The 17,202-nt window shown below is 43.7% G+C and overlaps 1 protein-coding gene across 18 annotated transcripts in view; it reads left to right on the top strand.

Annotated features, from left to right (window-relative positions):
- Positions 1-6,457: 6,457 nt before the first annotated feature.
- RIMKLB (ribosomal modification protein rimK like family member B) overlaps positions 6,458-17,202 on the top strand; it is a 92,730-nt gene continuing 81,985 nt past the window's right edge. For 12 of the 18 annotated variants that reach the window (XM_031650278.1, XM_031650273.1, XM_031650270.1 and 9 more), the window contains exons 1-2: positions 6,479-6,856; positions 8,331-9,159. The gene's annotated coding sequence lies outside the window, so the exon portion shown is untranslated. Of the gene's footprint in view, positions 6,857-8,330; positions 9,160-17,202 lie in introns of all 18 variants that reach the window. The other 6 variants (XM_031650281.1, XM_031650275.1, XM_031650268.1 and 3 more) reach the window with 3 other exon arrangements.

Genomic DNA, 17,202 nt, shown 5'->3' with positions numbered 1-17,202 from the left:
TTGCTAGCTGAGTGACTTTGGACAAGTTACTTAACCTCACTGTGTCTCCGTTTGCTCATCTGTAAAAAGAAGATACTCCAGGCCAGGTGCAGTGGCTCACGCCTGTAATCCCAGCACTTTGGAGGACCAAGGCAGGTGGATCATGAGGTCAACAGATCGAGACCATCCTGGCCAACATGGTGAAAACCCCTCTCTACTAAAAATACAAAAATGAGCTGGGTGTGGTGGTGTGTGCCTGAGATCCCAGCTACTTGGGAGGCTGAGGCAAGAGAATCACTTGAACCCGGGAGGCAGAGGTTGCAGTGAGCTGAGATTCTACCATTCCACTCCAGACTGGCGGCAAAGCGAAACTCCGTCTCAAAAAACAAAACAAAACAAAAAATAAAAGAAGATAATCCAAACCCAGTAGGGTTAGAACTTTCCATGTTCTAAGATATGATAGGTTTATTATGAGACTGGGGACAGTGATGTAACTATGTGTTTCAAATATTTCTATGGTGTGATCCTCATGCCTAAGTCTACATTTTTTTGAGACTGAGTCTTGCTCTGTCCCCCAGGCTGGAGTGCATTACCTACAAATTCAGTCATGTTTCCCTGCACCAAGAGAGGGTTTTTTTTTTCTTTAATATTTGATGCTTCCTCTATTCTTTAGATGAGAACACTTCTAAGGTGCCTTTCCATAGTTTCTTATCTCATTTTTTTCTTCTTCCATTCTTCCCAGTTTGTTATACTTCTAAGATCCTCCCAAAGACAGGGAAATCAGGACTGGGCAATTGCTGCCAACGATTTAATTTCATTGCCTCATTTTCTCTTCAGTCAGAGACGACTAACAATATTTGCTCAACCTTAGAATGTTCCCTGAGGCTACAATGAGTTTATAAACGTTGAGGGCTTTAAATAAAGAGCATTTTACAAATGGTTATTTTGGTCTCTAAGACGCTGTGCTCAAACTTTCATCTGTCTAAGGATCATTTAGTATGCTTATTCCAAATGCAGATAAACGGCCGATTTTAGACACTTTGAGTTGCTCAAGAAATGCAGGTACACAGGCTGATTGAGGTCAGAGGCAGAGGTCAAGGAATCTGCATTTTAAATAAGCATTCCAGGTAATGTCTATGTGGTAGAGGGGAAAAAAAAAAATCTTAACCACATACAATTAAAGAAGTAGGGGGAAACCCACATCATGTTTCTTGCCAAGACTGTCTTTTCTTTCCACCCATTCTTTCTCTTCTATGATTCAGTCAATGTATGGTCTTTCCTCCCTTTGTGTCTGGCATCTGCATTTTCTTAGCGTAGTTAGAGAGACAGCTCAGTTTAATGTGCTGAGATGGAGCAGGGAAAAGGAGGAGGGATGTGGGTGGAGAAAGCCTAGATCAGTGTTTAGCTATTCTACTGCAGACTGTTGTCAGGCTGGTTCTAGCCGGCTGGCTCCAGGAGAGGAAGCAGTGGGGAGAGCTAGATTTACTGCAGCTGCCGCTACTGTTCCTTATTTGCTAGTGAAGGTTCTGACATTAGACACCAACCACCTTTTCTCCAGTCACATGAATTTTGCAGTAATAATGTTAGATATTTCACAAAGAACACTATTTTAGGTCCTGAGGATAACCATCTCAAAGATGAAATTCTTGTTTACAATTCTCTTTACTACTTCCAGGCCGTTAGTTTTGAGCAGATCCCCGCTAGTTGCCTTGTCTTCAAACTCAGGGGGAAATGATTTGCAACAGATCATGTGTACAGGGCACTTAAAGGTTTTTGCTTGACCTGCAATAGACAAACCATTTATTGTTATTTCATTTGTAAATTATGTTTTTCTGACTGATGTAGATGTATACCTATGTACTCAAGTAGAATCAGAGACATGGGGTTGACTGGACCTGGGTAACTCTGTTAGGGGAGATTTTGTTTTCGTTAAACCCTCACTTTTATAGGCCTTAACCCCAGTATCTTCATATTATCCCACCAAAAACTTTAAAATGCTTTGTATTGCAATTTTTTTTCTTTCTTTCTTTTGAAATGGAGTCTCGTTCTGTCGCCCAGGCTGGAGTACAGTGGCACTATCTCAGCTCACGGCAACCTCTGCCTCCCAGGTTCAAGTGATTCTCCTGCCTCAGCCTCCTGAGTAGGTGGGATTTCAGGTGCCCACCACCACGCCCAGCTAATTTTTGTATTTTTAATATAGATGGGGTTTCACCATGTTAGACCAGGCTGGTCTTGAACTCCTGACCTTAGGTGATCCGCCCACCTCAGCCTCCCAAAATGCTAGGATTACATGCATGAGCCACCACACCTGGCCTGTACTGAAAATTTAGTTATATTCTAATCAGCTAATCCGACCGACTAGCTGAAATGGCTAGATAACGTGTATTTCAGCACAACCAAATAGTTAATTCTAACATCTCTGTTCTATAAACTTGGTCTTTACCCTGTCTGTGTATTAAAATCCCCTGGAGGGCTCTGAAAAAATATTGGTGCCTGGACGCCAATGCTGATTTAATCAGTTTTTGGAAGCTCTCCTGTTGATTCTATTTTCTTTTTTAAAAAATAGAGATAGGGGCCAGGTGAGGTGGCTCATGCCTACAATCCCAGCACTTTGGGAGATTCAGGTGAGCGGATCACTTGAGGTCAGGAGTTCAAGGTCAGCCTGGCCAACATGGTGAAACCCCAAGTTTCTACTAAAAATACAAAAATTAGCTGGGTGCCTGTAATCCCAGCTGATCAGGAGGCTGAGGCAGGAGAATCACTTGAACCTGGGAGGTGGAGGTTGCAGTGAGCCGAGATCTTGCCACTGTACTCCAGCCAGGGTGACAGAGCGAGACTCCGTCTCAAAAAAGCAAAACAAAACAAAACAAAAAACAATAAACATAGAGACAGCCTATCCCCGTGTTGCCCAGGCTGGTCTTGGACTCCTGTACTCAAGCGATCCTCTTGTCTCAGCCTCCAAAAGTGTTGGAATTACAGGTGTGAGCCATCACACCCGGCCTCCTGTTGATTTTTTTTTTTTTTTTTTTTTTTTTTTTGAGACAGAGTACCGATCTGTTGCCCAGGCTGGAGTGCAGTGGCCCGATGTTGGCTCGCTGCAACTTCTACCCCCAGGTTCAAGCGATTCTCCCACTTCAGCCTCCCCAGTAGCTGGGATTACAGGCACCTGCCACCACGCCCGGCTAATTTTTGTATTTTTAGTAGAGACAGAGTTTCACCATGTGGGCCAGGCTGGTCTCAAACTCCTGACCTCAGGTGATCCACCTGCCTTGGCCTCCCAAAGTGCTGGAATTACAGGCATGAGCCACCCTGTCCGGTCCCTCCTGTTGATTCTCATGTGTTTAGGAATAAGAGCAAAAATCTGGAAGTGTTTTGGCGCAGGCAAAGGATGAACCCTAATTTCATCTCAAAGACATTACTCATCCATAGAGTTGTTCTCACACTCATAGGGATATGCAGTAAATATGACTATTTATATGATTATCACACATATCTGAACATTGTATAATTTCTCTTTGCTATTTGACTGTTTTGGTATCAATTAGTCTTGAATAATAATAGCTAACATTCATTGAGACTTAGTATGTTATGCATTATGTTTGAGTTACCTCATTCATCCTTCTATCTTAATAAAGTGGTGCTAATATGATCTTCATTTTATTGATGAGAAAACTGAGGTTTATGGAAGTTAAGCAACGATCTCATGCTGCTAGTAAATACAGCTAGGATTTCAAATCAGATTGATCTGACTCCAGACATGCTAGGTTCCTTACGGTATGTCTTCCCAGGGGATTCAACTGACCCCCCCCCCCCCCGCCCCTGAACTTCCTAAAAAATATTAATTCACTAGTTAAAAATGAGTTGTGCATGATTATGCCAAGAACTACTTACAGTATTTTTGAGCAAGTGTTGCTACCCAAAGGAGATGTGAGTCCATAGCTGCCTAAACATATCAACCATGAATGCTCAAAGATTATGACTGAATATACGTACAGCCTTTCTGAACCTTGGGTTTCCAATATGGAAATGGTATAAATAATTTTTGCCCCCTTATTACTTCATACAAAAAGTATGATGTATGAATTTGATCATTACGTAAACATTATCTTAACAATATCACGATAATGGTAATCTGTTTAAGCCTTACCATTGGCTTTGTTTTTATAAATACCCTCCTGAGCTTTGTTTTACTCCCTGTTAGCTTAAGTCAAAAGCAACGTTGTTATATACATGAGAATATCTCAGAATGTGTATGGCACACAGTAGCAATACATTGAATAACAACTTTTTTTCGAGACAGAGTTTCGCTCTTGTTGCTCAGGCTAGAGTGCAATGGCATGATCTCAGCCTGAAACCTCCACCTCCTAGGTTCAAGTGATTCTCCTGCCTCAGCCTCCCGAGTAGGTGGGATTACAGGCATGCGCCATCACGCCTGGCTAATTTTGTATGTTTAGTAGAGACAAGGTTTCTCTATGTTGGTCAGGCTGGTCTCAAACTCCCGACCTCAGGTGATCCACCTGCCTCAGCCTCCCAAAGTGCTGGGATTACAGGCGTAAGCCACTGTGCCTGGCCCTGAATAACAACTTCTAAGTGTTAATAGTCAAGTGAGTTAATAGTCATACTTCCTATCCACAGTTTCACCAGTACAACCCACTTTTTCTGGAGATGCACAGTTACCACAAATTGGATTCCTTAAGAGTGGGACTGAAGGAATAGCTTAAATATTATTATTGATCCTCTGTACAATTTTTTCCCTGTGTCAATTTCACTATGTCTATTTTGCCAGATTTTCAGTGTTAGTCTCTCTGTGCTCAAGCTTTCCTTGATCACAAAATGCTTCTCTTGGTTTTTGAGTTGAATATACTTTATGTCCCAGGGGGCTGAATATCAGAGTGGAAGTAAATAGCAACATTTTAGTTCCGTAGACCTTATCCCCTTCGTTCTCAAGATAGTGTATCTATCTTATAGGGCGTTTGTTCCTCTAAATTTTGTAAAACTAGACGCCTATCCTAGGTTACTCACTGATGTAACATTACAATAACACTAAACACTTTGAACAGCACTTGATCTGTGTCAGGTGTTAAATATTATATACTTATTAACTCATTTACTCCTATGACAACTCCATGAAGTAGGTAACTATTTTTATCCTCACTTTTACAGCTCATCAGATAAAGATACAGAGAGGTTAAGTTACTGCAGAGGATCACATGGGTAGCAGAACCATAAATCCAATCTGGGCCATCTGGATCCAGAAGTTACCATCCCGGGTTATGCTACATCTCTTAAAGGACTCTCAAGACGCTGAAATAAATTTGTCAAAATTTCGTTAAAAGCAGAAAATGAAATTATATTGGCGATTGAGAGTGGAGTAGTGAAAAGTTGTTGGCTGAGGTCACTGAGACAGGGCTGAGACCAACAAGAAGGCAAACTGGTGAGCACACTACTGTACCTCACACCTGGTGTCTCTGGTGACTGACATTATTTGGAAGTGAATCTTCCATGTAAACCTGGAGGTCGTCGGTCGCCCTTGGTGGTTTTTTTTTTTTTCCTTAAGAAAAAGGAATAGCGTAGTTGAACATTCATATTCTTAGCCTCCTTTGGGCTATAATTTTATTTTTTATACATAGTTTTAGAATTTACAAAATGCTCTTAAAATATCTCATTTCATTCTCACAACGACTCCGGACTGTACTTTTATCTTTTCACAACAAAGGCTCTGAGGAAGCGTAGCAACTAACTTGTCCAAGGTTTACGCTGGTTTCTAGGGGGCAGAGCTGGCGCTATCCACCCCGCCTGTATCTCCAAACCCGCTTCAGCCAGGAAATTTATCATGTGGTTTTAAATTTGCCTCTCCATATACAGAGATATTGTCTTTAGTCCGGTCACGGATAAAGACTTTCTAGGTATGAATGATCTTTGTTTCCATATCTTTGCCTACCGGAGGGAGGAACCACCGTAAGCGGGGACTCCGGGCGGCGGCCGGCGGAAGGGCTGGGCGGGAGGCGTGGGGATGCGGACAGGACCCTGCGCCCGAGGGGCTCGGGGGCTCGGGGGCTCGCGTCGTGGCTCCAGGCGCAGACATAAGGGGCCTGAGCAGGGAATGTGAGGGCGGGGAGGGCGTACAACGGAAGGGACTAATCTCGCGGTTTCGAGTTGGGAACAAACCTCGCCCCCACCCCCATCCGTTTCCCTTTCTCAGTGAAGACGGTTTGGGGGCGGGTGGGGAGGCGCGTCCTCGGAGCGCCCTCGCGCTCCCTTTTCGCTCCCCGCGCGCGATCCATCGCCTCTCTTCCCCCGAGGCCAGCGATGGCTCCGGTGCGGGCGAGGAGCTGGGAGGGCGGGTCTCCACGCAGGTGTCAGATCCGCTCGGCAGTGCTCGGCGCGCTGGCCCGGCCCCCAGCTCCTCGGGCCGCCGCCCCCAGCCCGCCGCGCCGCCGCGCCAGGAGGGCGGGGCCCGGGCGCGCGCCGGTCCTCTGCAGGCGGGCGGGCGGCGCTCGGTCTCGGGGAGCGGGGCGGTCTCCGCCGGCGTCGCGCGCGCTGTGTGTGAGCGGGGTCGCGCGCGCGCGCGCGGCAGGCGAGTGAGGGAACGAGGAGCGGCCGGGTGTGAGTGTGTGGGAGTGAGAGTGTGTGGGAGTGGGGTGAGGGAGAGGCTGACGGGCCGCGAGGCTGTGAGAAACTGGGCGAGTGTGCGAGGACGCCCGGCCTGGCTGCGGGAGCCGCGGTCGGCGGAGGAGAAAGGAGGCGGCTCCCGGTATCCCGACCCCCTCCCCCTCCTCTCCTTCCCCTCACTTCCAGCCGCCCGGCGGCCCGCGCTTCCTCGAAGGCCCCAGCCCGGCTCCGTCGGCCGAGAGCAAGGGAGGAGCCCCCGAGCCAGGTGAGCGGTACGACCGCTGCTGCCCCCGGGTGTAGAGCAGTGAGGCGAAGGCGCGCCCTCCCGAGTGGGCGAGTTCAGCGGAATGGATCCCCCCACTGGCGGGGGCTGGGCCGGGGAGGGGACGGGGCTAGTGGAGGCCGGTGGTCGCCGCTCCGCGGAGTCGGTGGGGAGCGAGGCGGGGCCCGGCCTTCGCGCGTGTGCCGGGAGGCGCCGGCCCGTGGCGTGTGCGTGAGACTGGGCGAGCCGTGTCTTGGGGGCGGCGACCTCGGGCGTGTAAGGAGTGTGGTGTCCCCGCCGGCGAGGGGGTGTGGTAACCCCGGGAACGCCGGCTGGAGTCGGACCCGCGGGCTGCCGATGTGTCCTCGGGATTGCGGCGACGACCCCCCCACACACACACCCGCCCCTCATTCCCACAAATTCTATGGAGCGACCGCGGGAGGAGGATCGTGTGTTGCGGTCCCGCAGCCCCTGTTTTCGATTCCACGTTTTCCTCCTTACGTGTAAATTTTAGAGTGTGACAGTCATTCCACGTTTTCCGTTGACAGTCCTCTGAATGAGACGGGGATGACCAAATAATTGCTTGTCTAGTTTTGATTCTTTAAAAATTTGAGGATGATGTACATATTACACTCCTCACCCCCCACCAAAAACAAAAAAAAGCCCAAACCAGAGTGGTAATCATTTCAATCTGCCCTTGATATATCGTTATCTCTGATCACACATTTGTAATTCCACTATTTTATTCCATTTGTGTTTGCGAATAGCGATGGGGTGGTAATTCTGTTCTGTGAGTGGGGTTATTACACTAACCGTGCTCAATGCAACTGCTATGTAAATTCTTTCAGTATGCTGTCATTTTCCCATTAGTTATATATATTGTTACCACATCTTTGTGGAGTTAGGCTCAACTCTAAATCGGTATAGAAAGTATATGGGCAGCCTACTATGAAGATTTTTCTTTTTTTGTGGGCTTGATATGTTCATTATATTTATGAGTGTTCTTAACTATAACCATTTAAATTTAAATGTTTTAAAGTCTCAGTTTTGTTACTTTCACAACATTGGGTAGCTTAAAGGTCATTTTTCTATTTTAAAAAATGATTTCTTAAAAGCAATTATCAGAATACTTTTAAGGTATTCATTTGGAATAAAACACTCTGAAATTCCAGTCGTGGAGATTTAACACATATTTCCTAAATTTTAGTATGTAAACCTCTAATTTTAAAAGTAATCGTAGTTAAATTTCTTTTCCAATGGTTACTGTTTTATTTGGTTAGTGTAGTGTGTCAAAGGGGAGGAGACCTATTTTGTCTTGAGATAATCCTATTTTATTCCTTTCTATCTTAGTTATTGCTGTTAATTTCTTTCTTTCATGTCATTGATTTAGTTGTTTAGTTTGGCAACATGGCTGTTGATGTTTTTTATCTTTCTCTGTCTCCCTTTTTTCTCTCTTGTCTTCTCTTACCCCTACCAGGTGCTGGAGTCCGCTTGTCAGGGAGGGGGGCAGTCTGTGATTCTGAGAACAGAGCCAAGAAGGGGAACAGCAAATTCAGTCACATAGAATCCTCCACTCAGTCAAGAGCCGCTTTTCTCTTCCTGCCTTGCCCCCCGCAGGGGGTAAGGAACCGAGCATTTGACCTTTAGCCCATTGGCTACCAGCTAAAATTCTACTTATCTTAGTTTCTAGTGGATAGCTTTCTTATTTTGCCCATGTTTCCTTAGCGTCCCTATTTAATACACTTTTGTCAGTAGTAGCATCTAGGAGTAGCAGGGAGAGTAACAAGAAATTAGCCCCTTCTTTTTTCCCTTCTCATTCAGGCCCCTTTTCCTCTCCAGAGGGAAATTACCAGTAAACTCTTCTAAATCTTCCACCCCTTCTCAGTCATATTGTGAAGAAACACACTACAGTGGACATTATTTGACCAGTGAACACGAACCCAGCTTCAGGCATTGGTTTGTTGTGGCACATGGAGAAACATCTCTTTTAAAATATCTCCCAATTACCCTTTTCACCATTTGTATCCACCTGGGATTTGCTGCTGGGGTAAGTCACTAGATGTATTTCTCAAAGCTCCCCTCTCTATGAGCTGAAAGACTGACCAACCATGGACACTGGTAGGGGCTGGGGAAAGGGGACAGAGCAGAGCCAGTTGTTCCACGCTTTGGGAAGCAGGAGTAGCTTTTATCATCTTCCTCTGGGGAGCAGGCCTAGAGACATAAACTGAGTGAAAATGGGTGGAGGAAGAACTTCTGTACCCACGAACCACATGTGAAGAGAGAGAACCAAACATAAAGTAAGGAGGGTGAGTGTTATTGTATGTTGCTTGCTGACAGCTGTTTTGGGGGCACTTTAGTGATATACATTCATAGAAAGACTTTGTTTTATGGCAGATTAGTTGACAAAGTATTCTGCAAGTGGGATTAAGTCACAAGCATATGAGAAAAGAGCCTCTAGAGATTGTAATTATGTGGCGTGGCGCAGTGGCTCACACCTGTAATCCCAGCACTTTGGGAGGCTGAGGCAGGTGAATCACTTGAGGTTGGGAGTTCGAAACCAGCCTGGCCAATATGGTGAAACCCCGTCTCTGTGAAAAATATAAAAATTAGCTAGGCATGGTGACGCATGCCTGTAGTCACAGCTACTTGGGAGGCTGAGGCACAAGAATCGCTTGAACCTGGGAGGTGGAGTTTGTGGTGAGTCAAAATTTTACCACTGCACTCCAGCCTGGGCAATAGAGCAAGACTCTATCTCAAAAAAAGAAAACAGAAAAAAGAAAATTGTAATATATTATTAGAATCTGAGGGAAGAGGAGAGTGTGATAGTGAAAAAAGTATTTTTAAATGTTAGCTGTGCTGATATGTGCGGTTGTTTCAAGAGAGGTTGAGTAGGGAGATTACGTACAGATGTTGGAAATTGTCTCTTAATTGTCTCTTGGAATTTTCTGCTTGTCATATTAGGGATTGTTAAGAAATAAGATAGTACCTCCAAAAGTATCTGTACGTAATACATTTTAGATTTTTATGCCATATGTATCCGTGTACATGTTAGATTTGCAGGAAAGCAATGACTCTCTGGCTTCATGGTAACTAATGCCATGGTGTTTTTTGTTTTTTGTTTTTGAGACGGGGTCTCACTCTGTGGCCCAGGCAGGAGTGCAGTGGCCGGATCTCAGCTCACTGCAAGCTCCGCCTCCCGGGTTCACGCCATTCTCCTGCCTCAGCCTCCCGAGTAGCTGGGACTACAGGCGCCCGCCACCTCGCCCAGCTAGTTTTTTGTATTTTTTAGTAGAGACGGGGTTTCACCTTGTTAGCCAGGATGGTCTCAATCTCCTGACCTCGTGATCTGCCCGTCTCGGCCTCCCAAAGTGCTGGGATTATAGGCTTGAGCCACCGTGCCCGGCCTGCCATGGTGTTATTTTTAATGTTTTCTTTTCCAGTGTGTTTTTTTCCCCTCTCAAAATTGGCTTGGAGGACAAAAGCCACAGAGCTAGCCAGCTCTACTCCTCTAGAGGCTGGTCTGCATGGAACCCATCTGTTTATATCTTTTTTCCTTCTTTCTGAAATTATGTTTTTGTTTTTTCTTCTAACTTTGTTAACAAAGCTAATTATTTCTGGATCAGTTATATGATCAAAATGGGAAGTAAGCACACGCTTGATCTCCTTTTTTTTTTTTTTTTAAGAGAACCCGAAAACATTAATTAGGAATTTTGGATAGCTACATTTAGATCTTATGGGGGCCAGGTGCGGTGGCTCACACCTGTAATCCCAGCACTTTGGGAGGCCAAGGCAGGTGAATCACTTGAGGTCAGGGGTTTGAGACCAGCCTGACCAAAATGGCAAAACCCCATCTCTACTAAAAATACAAAAATTAGCCAGGTGTGGTAGTGCGCGCCTGTAATCTCAGCTACTCTGGGGGCTGAGGCAGGAGAGTTGCGTGAACCCTGGAGGCAGAGGTTGCAGTGAGCTTAGATTGCGCCACTGCACTCAAGTCTGAGTGAAAGAGCAAGACTCCACCTCAAAAAAAAAAAAAAAATCTTATGGGGACTCTCATTTGGTATTTAATATTAAAATAGCTATGATTTTTTGATACTCTTACAACTTGATAAAGCAGATTATTAAAATATGTTCTATTCCATGACTTCTCAGTGTTACATATCAGGTTATGCATTTCCCATTGGGGGTAACATCAGGGAATAAAATAGTTATGGGTTCTTTCTTCATGGAGTTTACAGACTAATTTTGGTAATCTCTGTATTTTTTATCTGTCTGTTATCCGAGCCGTGTCTGAAGGAGTCTACTGGATTCTTAGGAAATGTGTACTAATTTGTGAATTGATGAGCTGGCGAAACAAAAATCTGCTTAAACATTTACATGCCTGATTAATTTTAATACCTTTTATTTCAAAAGTGTATATCAACTTGTGACAAAGAAGATTCAAACCTGTTCCTTTCTTAAATGCTTTTATTCTGTATTCAGCTTCTTACATTTCCTTTTTTTCCTTTTGATACTAGCTTTTGGCCTCATGTTCCTATAAATTTAGAAATAAGATCTCTAAAATGGAATATAGAATTGCTATATAAAATCAGACCATTTCTTATTGTGCTCTCCAATTTTGAGGAGTATTTGAATTTTTCCTACTTTATCAGAAAACTGTATTTGGAAAAGTCAGGCAGGTTTGCCCAAATAGCAACCTTGGAATTCTTCCCTGAGGCTTTGGAGTTCTCAGTTGTTAGTTTATTCCTTTGACATGTGATTTAGTTAGCCATATCTGTAAAGCCTTGGGCTTGAGAGTAAATGAATAGCTTTCTAACTCCTTTTTCAAAGTAATATCTGGGAAGAAAATTTAGACAGAAGGCCAGACATTTATCATGTTAAATATGAAACTTTGGGACTTTGAACTGTACTGTGCATTAAACCTAGGAACTGTTTTCTGTACCATGTTCCAGAAATAACTTGATGTAAGTTTCTTCTGTTAAGTGAAATCATTAGAAATGTTTGGAGGCTGGGCATGGTGGCTCATGCCTGTAATCCTAACACTTTGTGGGTGGATCACCTAAGGCCAGGAGTTCGAGACCAGCCTGGCCAACATGGTGAAAACCCATGTCTACTAAAAATACAAAAATTAGCCGGGCGTAGTGGCACATGCCTGTAATCCCAGCTACTTGGGAGGCTGAGACAGAATTGTTTGAACCCAGCAGGCGGAGGTTGCAGTGAGCCAAGATTGCGCCACTATGCTCCAGCCTGGGCAACAGAACGAGACTCCGTCTCAAAAAAAAAAAAAAGAAAAAGAAAAAGAGAAATGTTGTTTGGATTCCAGAGAAACTTTTTTTTTTTTTTTTTTAAAGGCAGGGTTTTGCTTTGTCACCCAGGCTGAAGTAGAGTAGTATGTGATCATAGCTCACTGCAGCCTTGAACTTCTAGACTCAAGTGAACACCCTGCCTCAGCCTCCTTAGTAGCTGAGACCATAGGCCTGTGCCAACATACCCAGCTAATTTTTTTTTTTTTTTTCCACTTTTTGTGGAGATGAGACCCCGCTATGTTGCCCAGGCTTGTGTTGAACTCCTGTCCTCCTACCTCAGCTTCCTAAAGTGTTTATTTTTTGTAGAGATGAGGTCCTACTGTGTTGCCCAGGCTGGTCTCAAACTCCTGGCCTCAAGCAGTCCTTTTGCTTCAGACTCCCAAAGTACTAGGATTACAGGTGTGAGTCACTGTGCCTGGCCCCTACCACTTTCTAATTGTGACTTTAAACAAGTTATCTAACCTCTCTGCTAAAACAGCGTCTCTGCCAAATGAAGACCATAACACACTGCAGAGGGATGGTTGTGAGGATTAAATGATAAAAATAAACCATCTCATATTGTGTTTGGTACATATAATTACTCAGTATGTGAATTTATTTTCTTTATCCAAATTAGCTTTGATGGTTGTGATTTCTTTGTAGAAAAAAAAACAGAGAGAAATAGAAAATCTTGATTCCAGTCTTGGGTGTATTATTGTGATATCTTGGGCTGGTCTTTCTTTAAATTGGGATGATAGAAACCTGTGTTCCTCACATTATTATATACAGATTAAGTGATAAAATATATGTAGAAAGTGCTTTATAGGTCAGATGTGGTGGCTCACGCCTGTAATCCCAACACTTTGAGAGGCTGAGGCAGGTGGATCATTTGGGGTCAGGAGTTTGAGACCAGCCTGAGCAACATGAAGAAACCCTGTCTCTACCAAAAAATACAAAAAATAGCTGGGTGTAGCGGTGCGTGCCTGTGGTCCCAGCTATCAGGAGGCTGAGGTGGGAGAATCACTTGAACCCATGAGGCGGAGGTTGCAGTAAGCCGAGATCACACCATCGCTCTCCAACCTGGGTGTCAGAGTAAGACCCTGTCTCAAAAAAAAAAAAAAAAAAAAAAAAAAAGATTTGGTAAGGAAAATGGCGTTTTATAAACTCACATCACCTAAACATGCGTATTTGTTGAACATGCTTTCAATCATGACTTAAACTGTAAAAGAGAAATTGTCTTTATAAGAAATAGAACTGTTTAAACACAGACTTTAAGAATTCATCTTATAGCACTGGCAGACCCCAGTTTTTAAAAATAAACCTTAATTATATACTATGATAATGACTTAAGTACAAATGTTAGCACATCTGTTAAGTTTTCCCTGAGTCCTTAAAGTCATTCTTCCAGAGGATGTGTTACTTAACAAATGCATTAACTCCTGAGCCATGGCCTATGCCTATAATCCCAGCTATTCGGGAGACTGAGGCAGGAGAATTTTGCTTGAGGCCAGGAGTTTGAGACCAGCCTGGGCAACAGTGAGAACCTGCCTCTTAAAAAAAGAAGAAAAAATTAACGGGACATGGTGGTACATACCTGTAGTCTCAGCTACTTGGGAGGCTGAGGTGGGAGGATTATTTGAGCCCAAGATTGGAGGCTGCAATTGTGTCACTGCAGGCTTGGTGCAGAGCAAGACCTCATCTCTAAAACACACACACACACAAAAAAAAAACCATTTGAACTCAGAGTTTACTAAATAGGTAAGTGTTTGGGGTATATATTCCAAACAACAGGAAACATGAAAAAGTATAATGTGTTTAGAAAATTGGAAGCGACAGAGGGCAGATTTATTTGGAGGCTTTTATAATAGTCCAAGTGTCATAAGTTGAATATACTGGAGATAAGAGTAAAGTGGGCCAGGCATGGTGGCTCATACCTGTAATCCTAGCACTTTCGGAGGCCAAGGCAGGAGGATCACTTGAGGTCAGGAGTTCAAGACCAGCCTTGCCAACATGGCGAAACCCAGTCTCTATTAAAAATACAAAAATTAGCTGGGTGTGGGGGCACACGCCTGTAGTCCCAGCTAATCAGGAGGCTGAGGCGGGAGAATTGCTTGAATCTGGGAGGCAGAGATTGCAGTGAGCCAGGATCCCATCACTGTACTCCAGCCTAGGTGACAGATTGAGACGCCATCTCAAAAAAAAAAAAAAAAAGTAAAGTGCAGGTGATTTTAATATTTAGAAGATAGAATTAACTTTGTGTAAACAGTGAAAGAAGGATGGAAATGAAAATTGATGCCCAGTTTTCTGAATTGAGTGCCTTAGTAAGAATAGGTATATCAGTCAGGGTTCTCCAGAGAAATAGACTTAATAAGATATATATATATATTTATGTATTTTTTAAAATTATAAATGTATTTTAAGCGGTTGGCTCATGTGATTGCGGAGTTGCTAAGTTCAAAATCTGTAGAGTAAGCAGCAGTCTGTAAACTCGGACAGGGCTTGGTGTTGCAGTCTTGGGTCTGAAATTTTTGGGCAGGACAGCAAACTGGCAACTCGGGTAGCATTTCTGTGAGTCTATAAGTCCTGAGTCTTGAGGAAGAGTTCTTCCTCAGTTTTTGCTTTTTAGCAAGACCTTCAACTGATTGGATGTAGCCCCTCCTCATTATGGAGGGTAATTTCCTTTACTTAAAGTCAGCTGATTAGATGCTAATCAATATGCAAAATACCTTCAGCAATGTGTAGACTATTTTTTGCCCAAACAGCTTGGAACCATTGCCTCACCAGGTTGACATAAAATTTAATGATCACAATGGGGAATATAGGTGCTGAAACATTTCTGTGAATAAAAATACATTCTCTGTTTTGTGTTTTGTTTTTGAGATGGAGTTTTGCCCTTGTCACCCAGGCTGGAGAGCAATGATGCAATCTCAGCTCACTGCAACCTCGCCTTCTGGGTTCAAGTGACTCCCCTTCCTCAGCCTCCCAAGTAGCTGGGATTACAGGAGCCCACCACCATGCCTAGCTAATTTTTGTATTTTTAGTAGAGACGGTGTTTCACCAGGTTGGCCAGGCTGGTCTCAAACTCCTGACCTCAGGTGATCTACCCACCTCGGCCTCCCAAAGTGCTGAGATTACAAGTGTGAGCCACCGTGCCTGGCTTTTTTTTTTTTTGGACTGAGTTTCGCTCCTGTCATCCAGGCTGGAGTGCAATGGCACAATCTTGGTTCACTGCAACCTTAGCCTCCTGAGCAGCTGGGACTACAGGTGTGCACCACTACGTCCGGCTAATTTTTTTGTATTTTTAATAGAGACAGGGTTTCACCATTTTGGCCAGGCTAGTCTCAAACTCCTGACCTCAGGTGATCCTGCCCACCTCAGCCTTCCAAAGTGCTGGGATTATAGGCGTGAACCACTGTGCCCGTCTTTTTTTTTTTTTTAACATGCTCAACTGAGGCAACAGTGGGTGGCGTTTAGTTAGGTATGCCCAGGAGGCCCATTGAAATGGATTCTGAAATTTAGTTGAGAAAGAAATATCTAGTGGGTCAGTGGTTCTAAAATAATAAAGTTGAAACCCAGCTTTGGATGACATTTCTAGAAAGTGGAAAGAAGAGTTTAAGAGTGAAACTCGGAGGATCATGTACAGAAGGAGAGGTGTCAGGAGGAAAGTCACAGAAAAAGAGACTTGACAGCATACCTAAAATTTAATGAGAGAGCATGGAAAAAACAACATTCAGTGTGCTTTTTCCTGTTCTTTCAGCAACGCCAATCAACACAGAAGATCCATTGATGGAGATTTCTCCTCACCAACAATCATTTCTGCTACGGATACCAGCTAGGTGTCCTTTAATTCATTTCTGACACTCTCCCACAGGTTGAGTGCTCCCACAGGTTAACTGCTCAGTCCCCAAAACTACCCTCTACCATGCCCCCCACCAGTACAGGCCTGTGGACTTCAGCCAGAAGGCTGACTGGCTTTAAGTTGGAGTTCCCACCAACCCTGTCTTTGGGTTTAATTTGCTAGAGCAGTTTACATAACTCAGGGAAACGTGTTTACGTGTATATTATAAAGGATACAGATGAAAAGGTGCATAGGGCAAGGTATGGAAGAGGGCCAGGGAGCGTCTATGCTCTTCCTAGGTGTGTCACCCTCCAGGATCTGCTATGTGTTCAGCTGTCTGGAAGCATTTTGAGCCCAATCCTTTTGGATTTTTTTGGAGACTTCATTACATAGGCATGATCGTTAAACCACTGGCCACTGGTGATCAACTTGACTGTCAGCCCATCTCCTCTCTCCAGAGGTTAGGGGATGAGACTGAAGGTTCCAACCCTCTAATCATGACTTGGTCTTTCTGGTGACCAACCCCCATACTAAAGCTGCCTAGGGGCTGCCGGCCATCAATTATTAGCATACAGAAAGACATCATTTTGGAGATTCTTATGATTTTAGGAGTTGTATGCCAGGAAACAGGGTTGAAGACCAAATACATGTTTTGTAATATCACATTTTTGAGAGACACAAATTTGTTATTTTTTTCCACAAACCTGATTCAGCTCCTGTGATTCCTATCCTAGAGTGGATAGTGTTGAAAACAAGTTTTGAGTAGTATAGTTTTTTATCCTATGTACAGTCTTTCCTGAAGCATGTCTGTATTAACTGACAAATGGAATAAATGCTATTAAAATTCTATTGTGTGTTACAAAAGACTTCTATACAGATTCTATTGTGTGTTACAATAGAGTTCTATACAGATTCTATTTTATATTAGTATATGTATTTTTTCCCTTTAGCTTTATTTTTCTTCAGTAGTTGGAATTTTGAGCTCATATGTTAATAGATTTTCTTAGTAGTAAGAGGTACCTTAATATCTTCAGATGGTAGGTTGTGATTTTTTGCTTTTTCTGTGCTAGAAGAAATACCTTTGGGAAGGGTCCTCACAAGAAAGATGAGAGGGTGAGAAATGATCTTTGATTTTAACTTTTTTTCTCTTATTCTATGATGTAATAGAAATCTTTTATGCTCTCATTTGTCCTCTGTTGACACAACCTGTTGAATAGGTTGACACATCC

Source organism: Papio anubis, chromosome 9, assembly GCF_008728515.1.
Source record: "Papio anubis isolate 15944 chromosome 9, Panubis1.0, whole genome shotgun sequence".
NCBI classification, from domain to species: domain Eukaryota; kingdom Metazoa; phylum Chordata; class Mammalia; order Primates; family Cercopithecidae; genus Papio; species Papio anubis.
The sequence above is the reverse complement of the archived record's forward strand: the minus strand, read 5'-3'. Positions and strand labels throughout refer to the sequence as shown.